The sequence below is a fragment of the Thermobia domestica genome, chromosome 11 (genome assembly GCF_964235325.1).
Source record: "Thermobia domestica chromosome 11, izTheDome1.hap1.1, whole genome shotgun sequence".
In the NCBI taxonomy this organism is placed as follows: domain Eukaryota; kingdom Metazoa; phylum Arthropoda; class Insecta; order Zygentoma; family Lepismatidae; genus Thermobia; species Thermobia domestica.
The window spans coordinates 63398858-63416555 of record NC_137464.1 but is presented as its reverse complement, the minus strand read 5'-3'; the positions used below and the strand labels follow the sequence as shown (position 1 = coordinate 63416555).

The 17698-nt window shown below is 37.6% G+C and overlaps 1 protein-coding gene and 1 pseudogene across 2 annotated transcripts in view; one reads left to right on the top strand and one right to left on the bottom strand.

Annotated features, from left to right (window-relative positions):
• Positions 1-3358: 3358 nt before the first annotated feature.
• Positions 3359-3670, bottom strand: LOC145663585 (histone H4-like; annotated as a pseudogene).
• Positions 3671-8470: 4800 nt separating this feature from the next.
• LOC145664105 (luciferin 4-monooxygenase-like) overlaps positions 8471-17698 on the top strand; it is a 43648-nt gene continuing 34420 nt past the window's right edge. Inside the window, exon 1 of one of the 2 annotated variants that reach the window (XM_081730457.1) lies at positions 8471-8625. The gene's annotated coding sequence lies outside the window, so the exon portion shown is untranslated. Of the gene's footprint in view, positions 8680-17698 lie in introns of both variants that reach the window. The other variant, XM_081730456.1, reaches the window with a different exon arrangement.

The following is a 17698-nucleotide window of genomic DNA, read 5'->3' as shown; positions in this document are numbered from 1 at the left end:
AATTTTCAACATAGATGAAGTACGGACCTGGGGTGGTTTTTATTATATCACTTAGACTGTATAACTTAGGGGAGGGGAATATATACAGGGTGTTAATGAACTATACCGACAAACTTTAAGAGCTGATACCTCACATCAAAATAAGAGAAAAAGTTCATATGGAACTATGGTGAAAAGTGCATAGTTTTAGAGCTAGGACTGTCCAAAATCGCAAAAAAGCCAAATTTCAACAGGCTCTATTTCGAATTCCAAAAACTGTGGATGTTGATCCTTATCAGCGTAAAAAAAAGTCATGCATACGCAATCCAAAAATGCATATTTCATTGATTTTCAGTGAGTGTACAGAGTATTTCTCACAGGGTGAAATTCCCAGACATGCCATCAATCGAATTTTGAGATATGCTCCGACTGTATGATTGATCCAAAGTAGGCAAATGATAAGCCTTGATAGGAGTGAACACGGAATCCTTTGGCGCGATGTCGGAAGTGTTAAGGATCGTCAGCAGCACGGTTTCTCGTACTCGGGAAAACACATGGTGCGATATTTTCTTTCACGCTTATAAGTGAAGAAATAGTGAAATATACCGTGACGAAATACATATCATCACACGTTATTCCGAACACAAAGAAATATGGAACTTCTTACTTCCTAACACTTCCTACTTCCCTCCGAAGCATTGGATGTCCATTGTTGTCTTGCCTCCTTTGGACCCTTCTTGAAATCAGGGTAAATCTGAAAGCTCTATTGGAAACATATCTGAGAATTACACCCTGTAGGGAATATCCTCTACATCTATTGACAATTGGTGAAATATGCACTTTTGTATTATGTATGCGTGGCTTCCTTTACGCTGATAAGAACCATCATCCACAGTCTCTCGAATTTGAAATAGGGCTTCTTGAAAATTGGCTTTTTCACGATTTTGGAAAGCCCTAGTTCTGAAACTATGCATTTTTCGCCATAGATCCATATGAACTTTTTCTTATTTTGATGTGAGGAATCACCTCTTAAAGTTTGTCGGTATAGTTCATTAACATCACTCTTTATCACTCTTGAATCACTCAACCGCTCTCAATCAAATTTTCAACATAGATGAGGTTTAGACCTGAGATAGTTTTTGTCACATCACTTTGGCGGTGCAATTTAGAGGAATGGGAGAGACATTTAAAATGATTGAAAAGACCGATAATAGTGCCGAATCTATAGTTTTCGGGGTCACTGAGATGAACAGTGACATTTCCAATGCTGTTTAAATCCAAATATTACTGTCAAATTTAGAGTTTTCGTGGTCGCTGGGTTGAACAGTGACACTTCCGATCTCGTTTACGTCCGAACTTCGTGAAGGCGGGGGAGATACGTAAAAATGATTTTACAAAATGACCAGTATTAGTGTCGAACCCATGGTTTTTGGAGTTACTGAGATGAACAATGACACTTCTGATGCCGTGCCTCGCAATATGAACAAAAATGACCGATACCAGTGCCAAATCCATAGTTTTCGGGGTCGCTATGATGAACATTGGCACTTTCGATGCCGTTTAAATCTAAATTTAGCCATGCAACATGCAACATGGGGGAGGAGGAAGGAAGAGAAATATAAAAATCATCAACAATGACCGCAATCAGATAGCGCTTTAGTAATATTTATAAAGTGACTGACTAACCAGCGAAGTGGGTAATTGAAGTTAGTTTAAAATAAACATTTATTCTTGGAACCAGATTTCACAATAATGCTAGTTAAATTTATTTATCCTTCCTTCTACTTGCATATTACATTCATAAATCACACAGTATTTACGTTCCATTAGCTTAAGTTCGCGTGGACAGTTTTAAAGCAAATGGTTGATGGTTGTTAAGTACGATACATAATATAAGCAAGAACTCAATTCTCAGCCACGAACGCCTGTCTCATTTAACTATTTATCATCAGACCCGTATTTAGGTAAGTGTTATTCTGTGCTCGAGCACAGGGCGGTAGAATTTAGGGGGCGGCTTAAAATTTTGGATTTTTCTAAAGATTCACAATAAAGTAATATTTAAAAGTAGCTACTCCCAGAGTGCCGTGCAAGTGTGAGAAAATATATTAACATTTTTAATTCGTTCTAATTACAGTAGTTACTAATTAGCTAGCTTATCTGATTACTTTTTAAAAAATCATCCTCCCCCACTCAACCCCAAGGGGTGAGGATGAGCTTGAATATCATGAAAATTGATACCGTTAAACTCAGCGACTTCAAAAACCATGAATTCGACACTAATATATATATATATATATATATATATATATATATATATATATATATATATATATATATATATATATATATATATATATATATATATATATAGGGTAAAGGCACCGAATATGGAATACTTTTTGTTTCTTCTTTATTTCTCAGAAATGCGTATTCCAGCATAAAAATATTATGTATCATAATACTTGTGGAACATTTGCAAAGCAAAATACAGGTATAAAAGTTCGTTCCACATTATTGATTTTTTACAATATTACAAAATTGAAAGAAACTCAATTTCCCATATTAGGCACACCCCACTCCTAATATGGAACACTACCTGTTCTTAGAATGGAATAGACCTACTAGAACAAAATATGCGCGTCTGCCTACAATGCGACATTTGGATATTTCGAGCATGGGTAATGCATTCGAGTGTTCAAGGAAAGGAGCAAAAGAAGTGTTCGAGCTTCCAACTTCGAGATCACATTCGCTCTTAAGATAAGTCTACGAACTGAAAAGTACCGACCGTGGCCTCAGGAAAAGACATCCCGGCATAGGGTTGATGGGACTGAGGAAAACCAGGGAAAATCTAACTCAGAATGGGCGGTCTGAACAAGTATCCAAACGTCGCATTGTAGGCATTGTAGTCAACAGTGGCGTATTTAGGGGGCTTCCGGGCGTAATCCCCCGAAATTTTATTTACTATGTTAAAGCAAGTGAAATATCTTGCAGAATTTTCACATTTCCAGGAATAGAGTTAGCAAAGCCTGCCCCGAAACAAAATCGTAAATACGCCACTGGTGGACTATATATCATATTTGGTAGGTCTATAAAACGAGCAAACAAAAATACATAACATTCTTAAGATAATTAAAATATACAAAAATTGCAGAAATACTAGACCCATAACATTCTTAAGATAATTAAAATATATAAAAATTGCAGAAATACTAGACCAACTGTATACTAGACTTGACTGTATATACATATTCATTATTAGGCCCATGTTTATAAATTACTGTAATATGCTGTAATAGCTACTTATTTTAACTTTTGGAAAAGCCATAATTTCTTTTGCATTGGTATGCCAATTTTATGCCTTGGTGTGAGGTATCCTGATTTAACCTCCGAACCCGTACAGGTTTCGTCCTTCCCTTTTCAAGGTATACACAACATCAATAGCTGTCACTGTCCTCTTAGTGTGTTCTGTGTACGTAACATCATCTCTGATTACGTTCTCCTGGAATACAATTTCAATACTCCTCGGGTCTCCACATAAATGAGATCGGGAGATATACTATACATCATCACAGCGAGCAAGACGTCTAATAGCGGGTTTGGTGTTATCCTGAATGTTGTCAGGAAGAACTTTACGGTGGCACTTGGCACCTCCTTTGCCAAGACCCTTGCCTCCTTTTCCACGTTCTGTCATTTCGATATGTTTCTGCTTCGCTCACTATACACGAGAAATACCATGTTTACTACATACAACCAACAATAAAAATAATAAAACGAAATATTCGAGGAAGCAAACCACGTACGACAAATATAGTAAAAAATACCCTGTATAAAATAAAAAGTTCAAACATACTGGATTAGCGTGTCTTGAGGCGTCCAAATTTTGTTTCCAGTTTTCTTTTTCAAAACAATGGCCTTACACATATATTTCTCCACCTTTCATGGCATACGTTTCGTGGGACCATCTTTTACAAACTGTGCATTTTAACCAATCTCTCCTCCGCAGCACTAAGCGACCACAATTTACCATAATGTCCACATTCCTCGTCATCGTCATCATCAGTAGGATCACTTAAACTGTCACGATCTTCGTTCAAGTATACTCACTGACTCTTCGGATTCACTTTCTTCTTTGTAGTCGCGTGATGTCTTTTCTTTGGCTGTTTCGATTGGATATTCTTTGGCTGTCGTAGGAAGGCTAAAAATTCTCTAACTATTTGCGAGGATGAGGTAAATGCCCGTTGTAATGAAGTAGAGGCTTCGCTGACGCTCGGTCTAAATAATATGCCAGTTTTAATATAAATTACAATTAAGTTATTCTTCGTCACTTCTAGTTCACATACGTATCAACCAATTTAGGAATATTCCATATTAGGATCCTGCTAGTATTCCATATTAGGAAAATCTCCATTTTGGATAGTTCTCTTCCTACACACGCTTACGAAATTCTCTGTGCACCGAATCTTTATACCTTTGTGGTACACTATATATGTAATCTAAATATCACAATGTCAACAATAATACATACCCATTTGCGTATATTCAGAGTCTGAAAAGGTACGTCCGGAAAACTCAAGTTCCTCAGAAAAATATTTTGTAACAAAAGAAAATGTTTTGTTATTGTTCGGCAGCAAACCACTCATATGCGAACTGAGGGCGAAATGGTCTACAACTTTACGTACAGTCCACTCGGTGACAACACATAGTAGACAAAATAATCTGATATTTCATATTAGGAACGTATTCCATATATGGCGCACCCACCCTATATATATACATATATATATATATATATATATATATATATATATATATATATATATATATATATATATATATATATATATATATATATATGTCGTTTTCTATTACTTTTAAAATCTAGCCCCCTGCCTGGGGAGTATGACCTTGAAGTTGAGTTGGATTAAAACTGTCACTATTCATCTCAGCGACCCTAAAACTATGAATTCTACTCTAATATTGCTCTTTTTCGATTATTTTTAAAATTCTTCTATGTTATTCTTATAGGGACTTTGCACCTCCTTCATATCTCAGCTCAGGTGTGACCTAGGAAGCTGGAGTATGTAATTTGGATCATTGCTCTGAGAGCTTTAAAACATATTACAATTTCATACTATTTCATTTTATCTACTATGGTTCTTGATCTGAAAAGCGCTACAGATAGACAGCTTAAGAATTGATAGAATGCATTTTTTCCGGACAGTAAATTAAAACCTACGTGAAATGGATGAGTGGCTATGCTCGCTGCCTTGTAATCAAGGAGTCTCGGGTTCGATTGCCGGTGGGGACACAAGTGGCTCGGATCCCAAGTTAAGCTGTAGATCCCGTCCTTAGTACGTCATCATCATACTATGGAAGGCAATGGCAAATTACCATGGGTTCACCTTGCCCAAGGACCTTAGGGTCTAACACCAACCTTGGGCCAGAACACCACATCATAATCATCATTGAGAGAATTAGGTCCGTTTACAATTACGTTCTAACTTGTAACTTGTCATACCTAAACTGCTACTCAACAAGATCTGGTATGTTTGCAAAATCACGGCTTGTTTCCTTGTTTGAAACATAAGTTTGTGCAAGGAAGAAGGCGGGGCGGCAAATTATTTAGAGCACAGGGGAACATAATATATAAATACGGGCCTGTTTATCACAGTATGAATATGGAAACTAATTTTGTCTTCACGAAGAAATTAAATGTCGACTAAAAGCAGGGAATTCGTGTTACTATTCGGTTCAAAATCTCTTGTCGTCGCGAATTCTGTCGAAGAATTTGAAGCTTAAAATATATAAAACGATAATCATGCCTGTTGTTCTGTATGGTTGCGAAACATGGTCACTTACTCTGAGGGAAGAACATAGACTGAAAGTATTTGAGAACAGGATCCTGAGAAGAATATTCGGACCCAAGAGGAACGAGAATGGGGAATGGCGGAAACTTCATAACGAGGAACTACATAGTTTATACGGCTTACCCAACATTGTTAGGGTCGTCAAGTCTAGGAGGCTTAGGTGGGCAGGTCATGTAGCTAGAATGGAAGAAAGTAGAAACGCTTTCAAAGTCTTGACTGGAAGACCCATAGGAAAACGACCATTAGGAAGACCTAGGCGCAGATGGGAGGATAATATTAAGATGGATCTCGCAGAGATAGGAATACAAAGTAGAAACTGGATGCAATTAGCTAAGGATAGAAGTCAGTGGAGAGCTTTTGTGAACGCGGCACTGAACCTGCGGGTTCCATAGGCCATAGAGTTAGTTAGTTAGTTAGTTAATTTTGTCTTTATCATATGTAAGTTTCTCATCGTTAAAGGTGATAACAAGTCTTCTTTTAATATGGAAGCAAACTTATGTCTCAAACAAGGAAACAAACCGTGATTTTGCAAACATACCAGCTCTTGTTGAGTATAAGTTTAGATATTAGAAGTTACAAAAGTTACAACGTAATTTTAAATGGTCTAATTCTCTCAGTGATGATTATGATGTGGTGTTCTGCCCGAAGGCAGTTGTTTTAATCCCAAGGTTCCTGGGCAAGGTGAACCCATGGTAGTTTGTCATTGCCTTCCATGGGATTATGATGATGTACGGTACTAAGGACGGGACCTAGCTTGGGATCCGAACCACTTGTGTACCCACCGGGAATCGAACCCGGAACCCCTTGATTACAATGCAATGATCTTAACCACTCATCCATTGGAGGCATATTCTCTCAATATTGGCATATAATATATAAATGTAGGTTTTAATTTACTGTCCGGAGAAAATACATTCCATTAATTCCTAATCAACCGTTATATCATTTTTATATTTCATAATTTCACTTGAATTATGATTGACTTTCTTAAATATTTACTCTTATTATTGTAATAGTAAAATATTGAATTTAAGAAAGAACAACTAGGCAGTGTTTTTGACTGTTTATTTTGAACTTATCACATAATTAAAGATTACAGTGAGTTCAGTAAAAAGCATTGTATAAAACTTTATGCGTAAAAAGTTGAATTAATTTACGTATATAATGAGTGTGGGTTCTTTCATATGTTTTTATGCTACTCGATCGAATAAGATAACCTCTTTCCAAAGTATTCGCAAATAAACTTTTTTCCTTGTATGCATTTTCTTTTCTCATGTTTTAAGTTACTTGAATAATAAAAGAAAATCTTCCCAAAGTATTTGCAAAAAAAAAAAAAAAAAAAAAGTTTTCCTCCTATATGCGTTTTCTCATGATGTTAGATTACCCAAATAATAAAGAATAAAAAAAAACTCTTCCCAAGTATTTGCAAAGAAACTGTTTTTTTCCTGTGCATGCATTTTCTTGTGTTTTAAGTTACTTTAATAAAAGAAATGTCTGTCTGTCGCTCTTTTCGACTCGATAACCATAATAGGTAGAATCATGAAATTTTAATGTTTTAAAGCTCTCAGAGACATGATCCAAATGACCTGTTCCAGGTTCCTAAGTTACACGTGAGCTGAGATATGAGAGTACAAAGTCCCCACAAGGATAACATGCGGACATTTAAAAAAAAAAAAAAATCGAAAATGACCAATATTAGAATTGAATTAATAGCTTTCAGGGTCGCTGAGATGAATAGTGACAGTTTTAATCCAATTCAACTTCAAGGTCATACTCCAATCCCCAGGCAGGGGGGCGAGATTTTAAAAGTAATCGAAAACGACAGATATTAGTGTTGAATTCACAGTTTTTGAGGTTGCTGAGTTTAACGGTATCAGTTTTCATAATGTTCAACTTCATCCTCAACCCTTAGGGTGGAGGTGAGAGAGAATGACTTTTTAAAAATAATCAGATAAGCTAGCTAATTAGACACTACTGTAATTAGAGCGAATTAAACACATTAACATATTTTTCCGCGCTTGCGCTGGACTCTGCAGGTTGCTAGTTTTAACTATTATTTTATTCTGAATCTTTTTTTACAAAAAGTTCAAAATTCTGTCGCCCTATGCTCAAGCACAGAATAGCACCTACCTAAATACGGGCCTGCTATATATACATATATATATATATTTGTCGTACCAGTAACTAGCTTTAGCATTCCCATTTCAGAACATTACGCTACTGGGTATAATGGGAAAAGAAGAGTAGAACGAGCTGTTACTTCTGCCTTAAAACCGAAATCATAAAGGGGGAAAGAAGCTCAAAATTCCCCCCCCCAAAAAAAAAGCAGTGGAAAAATGTTTTTAATTATCAGAACAACCTTTTTTTCGAGCCTTTGCACCTCATGACTGCGTGAATTGTAGAAACCTGAGTTTTGTTGTTACATAACTCCTCATTCATCTATTCACCTCATTTCGTCCAAACAAAAGGATTACACTTTAAAATATCGGAAAAATAGCTCGACATACTGTGCTGTCCGATTTATTTTCAGAATAAGCGTGAGAAAAAAAAAAACAAAGACTACGTCGAGCTTAAAGGCACGTGTTGCAACAGATAACTTGTGTGGTTGGCAATCCTTCAGCGAGGCGAGAAATGAGTATGAGCTTTTCGTGTGTTGCCTGACTGGTTTATATTCTCTCACACTCACTCTCACAGTCTGAAAACAGAGGAAAGTAGTGGGAAGTGTTCTGCATCTTCCGTTCATGTTCATCACATGTGTTGTTAGCACAAAGCAATAAGTGTAAGTGCGCTTTCCTTCTTTTGGGGTTGTGATAGTAGTGCAGGAGAACACTGTGTAAGTACTGAACTTGCGAAATAACAACAAATTATAAGCATTTTGTAATTTTGAATGACGCGTAATTCTGTTGTAGGATGAGAAAAAAGAAATACTTTTGTATTTGAAATCAGCGCGGAATCTCGTAAACAAAACGCCCATTTCTCACTATATGATTATGGGTACTATTTTTTTTTTTTTTTTGTAATTGTTTAATACTTAGACTGCATTCGTTCTAGTTCTCACTTAACATTTTGCTTGCTGACTTTTGTCCTCGTAGTTACCGGCGCAGTGGAATTCAGGTCAGGCCCTTATCCGCGGGAAGCTAGGGGGCCGGCACCCTCTAAATTTTTACTGCCCCTTAAAATTTTCACGGTAGGCTTGTAAATGAACTATAATATGGCTGGATCGGGCCCCCCTAACATTTACCGGCCCCCCTCCTATATTTTTGGGCTGGCTACGGGCCTGATTCGGATTCGTTCTCACTGGGACCGAAATAAGCAAAGTGTTTTTAATAAACATTAGTAGACAAACGCCTCCTTTCGTAGTTGTAAGGTTATAGGCAAGTATTTGAAGCACTCTTAACTGAAGAGATTCGAGTAATGTTGATGTCCCTCCTTGCCGATATAGTAGCTAGCGCGTGTACCTTTGGTCCATGAGGTCCTGGGTACGTTCAAGCTAAAACCAAGTTTATCCACCATTTGACTGAGACTTAACCTTGAACGTTGTTGGTTCAACAGACATTTTTACCGAACTTGGTTATGACCCTCGTTCAACAGTTGAACTGCGTTGGTGCACACGGCCACTAGTGCCAATAATGACCCCACGGGGCCAATGTACTGGTAAAAATCGCGATGTGCTTTTGTATCTACTTCTTGGACGAACCATGCTCAGAATGTAGGACTCCTGTAAGCACGGTGCGTGGGGCGGTTGGCCCATTGGCCACCCTCAAACTCCGCTTCTGACTCCCGCTTTTGATAGAGTATCGCTGGTTGTAAGTATATGCTCTCTTGAGACTGAACGGATTGCAGAAAATCATTCGATGTTATCTGTTACCATTTTCGTTCTATGACGATAAATGTTGAAAATGACTATTTTGGACAACTTCCGGTTTGATAGATGGTTAAAGGAAAAGATTAAACCTATTTTCAGCAAGTTGAATCGATTTTTTTAAATCGCATCTCCATATCTCTTACCGTTTTTGCACTATGAAAACGGTACTGCAACCGAACGTAGGCCTCATAGTAAATTTGAACCACTTTCGGTTTTAGTACAGTGTTGCGAGTTGTGATGATATGTTCTCTTGAGACCCTGAATCGATTGCATGAAAGTGTATCCCTATCTATTACCATATGTAAATCTATGGCAATAAATGTTGTGATCGGAAATGGATAACCTGAACCATTTTCGCTTTGAAATGAGCTTTAACAGAGAAAATGAATATATTCTTGGGACGCTGAATCGATTACATAAATTCACTTCTTGATAGATTTTACCGTTTTCGTTCTATAGAAATCAGTATTCAAACCGGAAGTAGTAGTAAATTTGAACCACTTCCGGTTTGAATATGGTGTTAAGGGAAAACATGAGATCTATTCTCGCCAAATTGAATCGATTGAAAAAAAAAAAAAAGTATCACGGTAGGCCTATCGCTTGCTGTCTTTCCTCTATAGAAATCAATGTTGTAACAGAATGTAACAGTAAATTTCAACCATTTCTGGGTTTAGTAGTATGTTATGGGTTAATGATATGTTCTCTTGAGACCCTGAATCGATTGCAGAAAACTCTTTTTCGATATCTATTACTATTTTTGTTTTATGGCGATAAATGCTCAAACCAGAAATGACTAATTTGCATCACTTCCGGTTTGAAAGTAGTTGCCGAATTTCTCCCAAAAGGATCGCCGGTTTGGAAAGTTGTGAGCAAGATCCAGAAGTTTTGGTAAGTTTTCAGGTATTAGTTGTGAATATTTTATGTAGTAATTTATTTAGGAAGAAATTGTTTCTGTTAAACTTCTTAGTTGCATGTAATTGCTTCATAACATAATTATTATAATAATATGCAATTTTTGTGTGTGAGCAGGTAGTGACTGACAAGATGGAACAGTATAACCTCGTTAACACGAACTCGCTTAAGCCGAACACTCGGTTAGGACGAACAAAATTTCGGTCCCGGCATCGCTGTACGTTATTTTACAGGAAGTTTTATCGGTTAACATGAATTTCGGTTAGCACAAATTACGAACTAATTTTTAGTCCCTTGAGTCAGTAAAGGTTTTCGTTTAACACGAACTTTTAATACTTTGTTGTTGTTGTTTTTTTAAGACCATTTTTATTTCAGATTTTTTTTTTCAGATCAGTTTTTGTCATACAGTATTTATACAGACGAAAATTGCCTTGTAAATATGAGAAAAACCAGAAACGGGTATCTTTCCTCTCTTATGAGATGATTCTGTCCTCCGTCAAGCGCTGAACATGCAGGTTGTTGGCAGACGAGCTGGCGACAAAACATCTTCTTTCCACTGTAACTTCAAACTGGTGACAGCAGTCATAAATACCTTTCCGTTACTAGCGGTACCCAACCTGTTAGCGTAGTTATCAATTTTATAACTTCACCTGGATTTTCTGCGTGGAAACTTTTTTTTTTTTTTTTTTAATCTTCGAAGATAGAATAATAAACTTACTGTAGTGTTTTCACTTTTCAGAGGATGGTACCGAGACCGAAACTAGTCTCGATCTCAATCTTAACTCGAATTTTAGACCGAGACGTGCTTTTCGAAATCGAGACGAGCCCGAAATTCAGTCTCGTCTCGATACAATTCTGTGGATGGTATCAAGACGGAGAATAATCTTTGTCTCGTCTCGAATTTGGAACCGAGAGGAGACCGAGACTACTCAGTCTCGTCTCGATACCATCTCTAGTGTTTTCTATGACATACATAATATACTGTAGTGGTATGTATAGTCTGTATACTGTAGTGCGTATGTATGGAGAAAATGTATGAAATCCCCGGTTAACACGAATTTTTTTAACACGAACTCCTGATATTTCAGTCCCTTGGAATTCGTGTTAACGAGGGTTTACTATATATATATTGCCATAGGGCCTATAAATTTTACGTTCCTACATGGACGTGGATTGAGGGGGACAATTTTTATATTTTCGCGGATGTCCCAAGCATTCTTACAAGGGAACATCTTATATTGATAGTAGCCTTGCCCAATCAAACAATGCGCAATCGATAGAGGACTGATGGTTCTACTCATAATTAGATTTTCTAGATGTTATTATTTGTGTTTCGTGCCATTTAACAAAACTTCATTTTGTGCTCAGTTGGCAACACTGCATTACATATGATGTTATTGAACATGTCTGTGGGTACAATGTTAGCTTACTATAAATGTTGTGTAAACGTCATTTTGATTATTTTAGTCATTTTGAAGTTCTTTCTATGTCAGTGTATCTTTTGCATTACTATCTTCACATGATTCTATATCCTTCTTTCCTCTGTATCTCCTGTGTTTCTGGGTGTCCACTCGTAAAAGTTTGGATTTCTCACTTTTCTTCACTCCGCTTGTTTTATTGGACAATGCTACTATCAATATATGATGTTCCCTTGTCAGTCACGCTACTGGTCTGTGGCCTTAATCCGTACCAGCGTTCGCAAAAACTGTGAAGCATAACGCAACACAAAACGTGCCAAAATCATTTGTTGTAACTGCCCCTTATTTTTTGCAAACTAAAACGAAGTTTTTGCATTGGGTTGGCCCAAACCGTTACGAAATGAGCTAAGAATGCTGTGAGGTTGTTTTGCATTTTTTTCTGTTTGTTTAGCCCTCATAATGTTTGTTTAGTGATACTTATTTGTCTCTTAAAAGTATAATGTTATTTTCATTCTACATTCTTCGCCACACAAAATACTTTAAATTGTTAAAGAGAAAATATAGCACCAGGGACGCCCACAAGATTTTTTTTTCCGCAAGGGGAGTCTGAACACCGATTTCAGGGAGCAAAGACCGAACGACACACAAACGCAGCTGCGAATACATTCGCATTTTGATGCGCGGGTGAAAAGAATGCATCATATAGAAACAACAGTCATACCCTCATATCCTCATTAACTACAGTAAATAAGTAAAGTATGAGAGTAAGCATGTTTGTATGTGTTGTTATATACATACTTTCAAGAAATCATTCTTTAAAAATCTAATGAGAGCAGCTACCTCCTTTCCTATTGCGGGCTCCCATTGCGGACAGCCAGGTATAGGACCATGTTTCTGTGGCTAGAAAGGATTAATTTCAATGAGAAAATGATTTCGGTTTACGACAGCTTTACTGAACGGATTCCATAACCCATGGGTCCACTGTACACAAATAAGACGCACAGAACGGTACTTCCTTTTATCCTGAGTCATTCCCACGCTTAAGCATTTACGCAATGTAATAAAGTACCTATATTATCTATTTCATTGTTGTGATACATTAAGAAAATGAACTTGCAGAAACCGGTTAAATTCCGTACAAGTTTTCCCTGTTTAGTTATCATTTGTTTATTAAGGTGAAGAGCTTGTCCTTTGGATCATGCTTTGCTATCATTATCTTCTCCATATTGAAGAAATACAAAAGAGAAACTGCAAAAGATTGTGTTCTTACTACAGAGGGAACGGAAATAAGTGCCTTCGTTTGACATAAAGAAAGTAATTTAAAAAATTGACATCCCAAGGCAAAGTACTACAAATAGAAGCGAAAAAAGTTTTTAAGATTACGCGGATAATGTTTTCTTTTTTGTGTTGCACTTAACGATAAGATAGCGTGAACCTCAGGCATGAAAGAATGGTCATTCGATGTCATTCATATATTGATACAGTCATATCTGCTAATGTATAAATGAATTTACAGCGAGACTGTACTATATTAGCGCTCACTCAGGTATTTGTTTTTATTTCTTAACAGTGTTACATATTCTTAGTTATAATGTTATAAATACTGTACTTATTTAGTCTTTATTAAAAACACAAGTTTTACCTTCTCACGAACCTTAACATTATTAGCTATACCGGTTAGTATAAATAAAGTTTGTGTGACTTTGTCGACAACATTGTGACTGTGGAAAATATTTTTGATTATACAGTGAGGATTCGTTTACTGAGGCTAGTACCCAAAAGACTGAAGAAGCCATATAGATCAAAATTAACGTAACTTTTTTTTTTTACATTAAACGAAACACTTACTGACGTTTTTTACGTTAAGTTTGTTTAGGAACCATCTTAGCTCAGTGGTAGAGCACTCGCCTCTAATGCATGAGGTTCCTAGTGCGAACCCAGGTCGCACCAAATGAGCTTTGTAGAGCCCGTGAGTTTTCTTGGTGTTTTTCCGTTTCCTCCTACTTTCTTTATTTCACAATTTCGTTCGTTATATTTCATCACTGTGTCAACCTCAGAGCAATCTTGCGATTTCAAACTTTTTAAAAGTTTATTTTCAATATTCAGCAGTACATTTTGATTGATGGGCAAAACCGTTTTTTTATTAAAAAAAACAGTAATCGGTTTCTAGAAAAACCGAAATCCGAAAAAGCGACATTTCGGTTTTCTCCAAAAATCGGTTCATCACCGAAAACGGTTTTATGTTTTCTCCGAAAACCGGTTCGGTTTTTCACCGAAACTGGTTTCGATGAAAACTTTTGGAAAACACACAAAACTATTTCTGTGGAAACGGAATAGGTTTCCAGAGAACAACTAAATACTATTCTGGTCACAAATAGAAGAAATTTTGGAAAAAATCGGAACCGATTTTGAAGAAAATCGAAACCGGATCCGGTGAAAAACCGAACCGGTTTTAAAGAAAACTGATAAGCAGTTTCGGTGAAAACCGAACCGGTTTGAAGAAAACCGAAAAACCGGTTATTGTGCCCACCACTAATTTTGATAGGCTATTAATATTTACTATATTGACAATTAACATCTGGCCTACATTGATAGTCGTATATGGAAATTATCATTGCTAAGTAGCAAATCCAAATATTTTAGGATTTTAGAAGATATTTACTGTTTTTCATAATTTGATGTTTGCAAGTAGAGACCGTAAAATAAAGCTTGTTAACTATTAATATTACAGTGTATAACAATAATGATAACAAATTTTCAAACATGAGGCATGATAAATTGATAATTTCTTCAAGAGAACTAAATCAGATGCGTGAGAATTAATTCTGATAAGTAGTTTCCGAAAAAATCTACAAAATGAATTGTTATGCCACTAAAAGGTATGTAATTCGTGGTCAACATTAACAAGCTCAAAAACCCGCCATATATTAAGGTGAAATTTATACTAAAATATGCACCCAATCATCTAACTTTTCATTATGACACTAACAAAAGGACAGCGCACAATATAACAAAATCATTAACTCTTAAAACTTAATTTTAAATAATGTTTTCAGAGTTAAGTATGTTTGTTGTAAGTTATGAAAGGAGTTGAAACGGTATTAAAATAATTACTTACGAACAGTGGCGCACGCAGCATTTCGTAAAGAAGAGGAAGTTTTAGCTTTATCTTGCTCAAGGGGAGAGTTAAAACCGTGAAAATCTCTTGTATGTATACACCACACTACATAGGAATTACATTTCTGGGCATTCGGTATAGCCCGTCACGTAGGCGGAATGGTGTCCCTCGGTGATCACACTACCCAGGGAAGCGTTGAAGGATGGAAATACGACGAGAGAAGGAAGCGACCTGGGACCTTTATGTGAGATACCATCTCAACATTTACCTGATGTGAATGAGAAAACCCTACGAAAAACTTCACCCAGAATGGCTGGGCTGAAAATGCTTTTACACCTTTCCGACCGAGTATCCACCAGGAATCGAAGCCGGGACTACTCGAAGGCAGGGCCACCCGCTGCTTATGAAGAACGAAAACTTATTTTGAGGTCCCGCTGATGTGAGTGTTTCTTTTGTATTATTTTTTGTGTTATAGTCAGGCTCCTTAGGGGAAGGTCAGGAGGGTTCAGGCTCCTGAAACTTTTAATGGGTATGCTTATATTACCTTAGTACAGGTTAATGATGCTCATAGATGATTTGGAGGTAAAGCTTCATATTTCCATAATTTCTGTACATAAAGGAAGTACAGTATGTGATCAACACCACGCGCCAACCTTTGCTCCTAAGGTTTCCTCAGGCACTCAGCACTGTGCAGTGTGATGTTACATCGTCGTTACTGGGTTTCCTCTTATGATTTAACTTTAACTTGGAGTGGCGCTGTAGGCATCCGGAGTGGCACAGTGCTGCCATCTATGTATAGAGCGGAACATGCATGTAGTGTGTGTTTGACTGTTCATGACATACGTTGATATTGTACTGAGTTCTGATGGAGTGGGGCGATTACGAAAATCGTGTAGCCAGTAATTGCACTATACAAGGTCAGGAAGACGGCAGGTGAGATTTTCAACCTCCTGAAACCCCTACAAATCAGGAAGAGATTCGTGTATCGCGCCATACAGGAATACACCGAGGCTGGAAGGCAGCTGACCGCGCAAGGAGTGGCAGACCACGAACGGTACGAACCCCGCAGGTCCAGAAAGTAGTCGCAGCAAGAATTCGAAGAAATCCTGTTCGAACACAAAGTGTGATGGCTGCTGAGATGAACATCAGCAGAAATTCCACGTCTCGTATGCTCAGGAGTGACCTACATCTACGGGCGTATAAGAGGCGAACTGATCACTTTCTGACCCAAACATAAACGTCGCAGAGAGTCCTTAAATCAAAGAGACTGTTGCAGCGTTACGCCAACAATCTGCACAGAAAGATTCTGTTCACTGACAAAAAGGTGTTCACAATTGAACAGGCCTACAACGCCCAAAATAACCGTGTACATGCCACGTCATCTACTGCAGCTGCTGAGGCAGCTCCAAGGGTTCAGAGGACACATCATCCTGCCTCAGTGATAGTATGGTGGGGAGTGAGCTACTCAGGCACAACCCAGCTGCATTTTTGCGAACAAGGTGTTAAAACATCTGCCAAGGTTTACCAGGACACAGTGGTAACACCTATAGTGAAACCACTATCTGCTACCATGTTCCCTGGAGAAAGATGAAGCTTCCAGCAAAATTCCGCTCCAGGGCACAAAGCGAAAACAACCCAGGAGTGGCTGGTACGGAACATCCCCAACTTCATTTCTACCGCAGATTGGCCTTCTAGCAGCCCGGGCCTTAACCCGTTGGACTACAAACTTTGGTCAGTCCTTAGGCAAAGGTCTGCCATAAACGGCATCCATCTGTCGACAGTCTGGAACAATCCTTGACCCGAGGAGTGAACAATTTTCCCATGGACATGGTGCGTAATACCATTGACCAGTGGCCGGACAGACTTCGTGTCTGCATCAAGGCCAAGGGGGGAAATTTCGAAAAATGATTTGTGCGTCAAGTGTACAACATATCAATGTAGAACATGACCAAAATAAATTACCTTGGTGTTAATACTCTTTGTGTTATTCACATTCAAACTTGTGACAGTATTTATGATATAACTAGGTATATATAAACAATAATGTCATATCTGTAAAGTGTACAAAACCCCGGTCACTTTATCAGAGTACAATGGTCTTTCGCGCAGGATTCGGGGTTTGTGATCAGACCAATAGCGGAAATTCAACTCAAAAAGCAGTACTTAATTTACAAATTGTTTCAATACCATTTTATATTTTTTTTAATAAACACGTTTCTATCAACAATATATTTTTTGTTTTGTTTTATTCGCGTTTCGAATGTGGGAGTTTGTTTTGGGTCACCCTGTACTTAAAGATTAGTTGGATATGTTCAATGCTTAGGGATTTTTTTCACATCCTACGATTATTCTTCGCGGGTAAAGGAAACAGTGATGGTAATGATAATGAACGAAATGCTAGAATCAAGAAAGTGGAAGAACCCCGAGAAAACCAACCCACACAGTATTTGTCCACCACAAAGGCCTTTTGGTGTGAGCTGGAACCGAACTCACCACCACCTCGCGCACCAGAGCCGAAACTACTTAGATACCGTTTTAC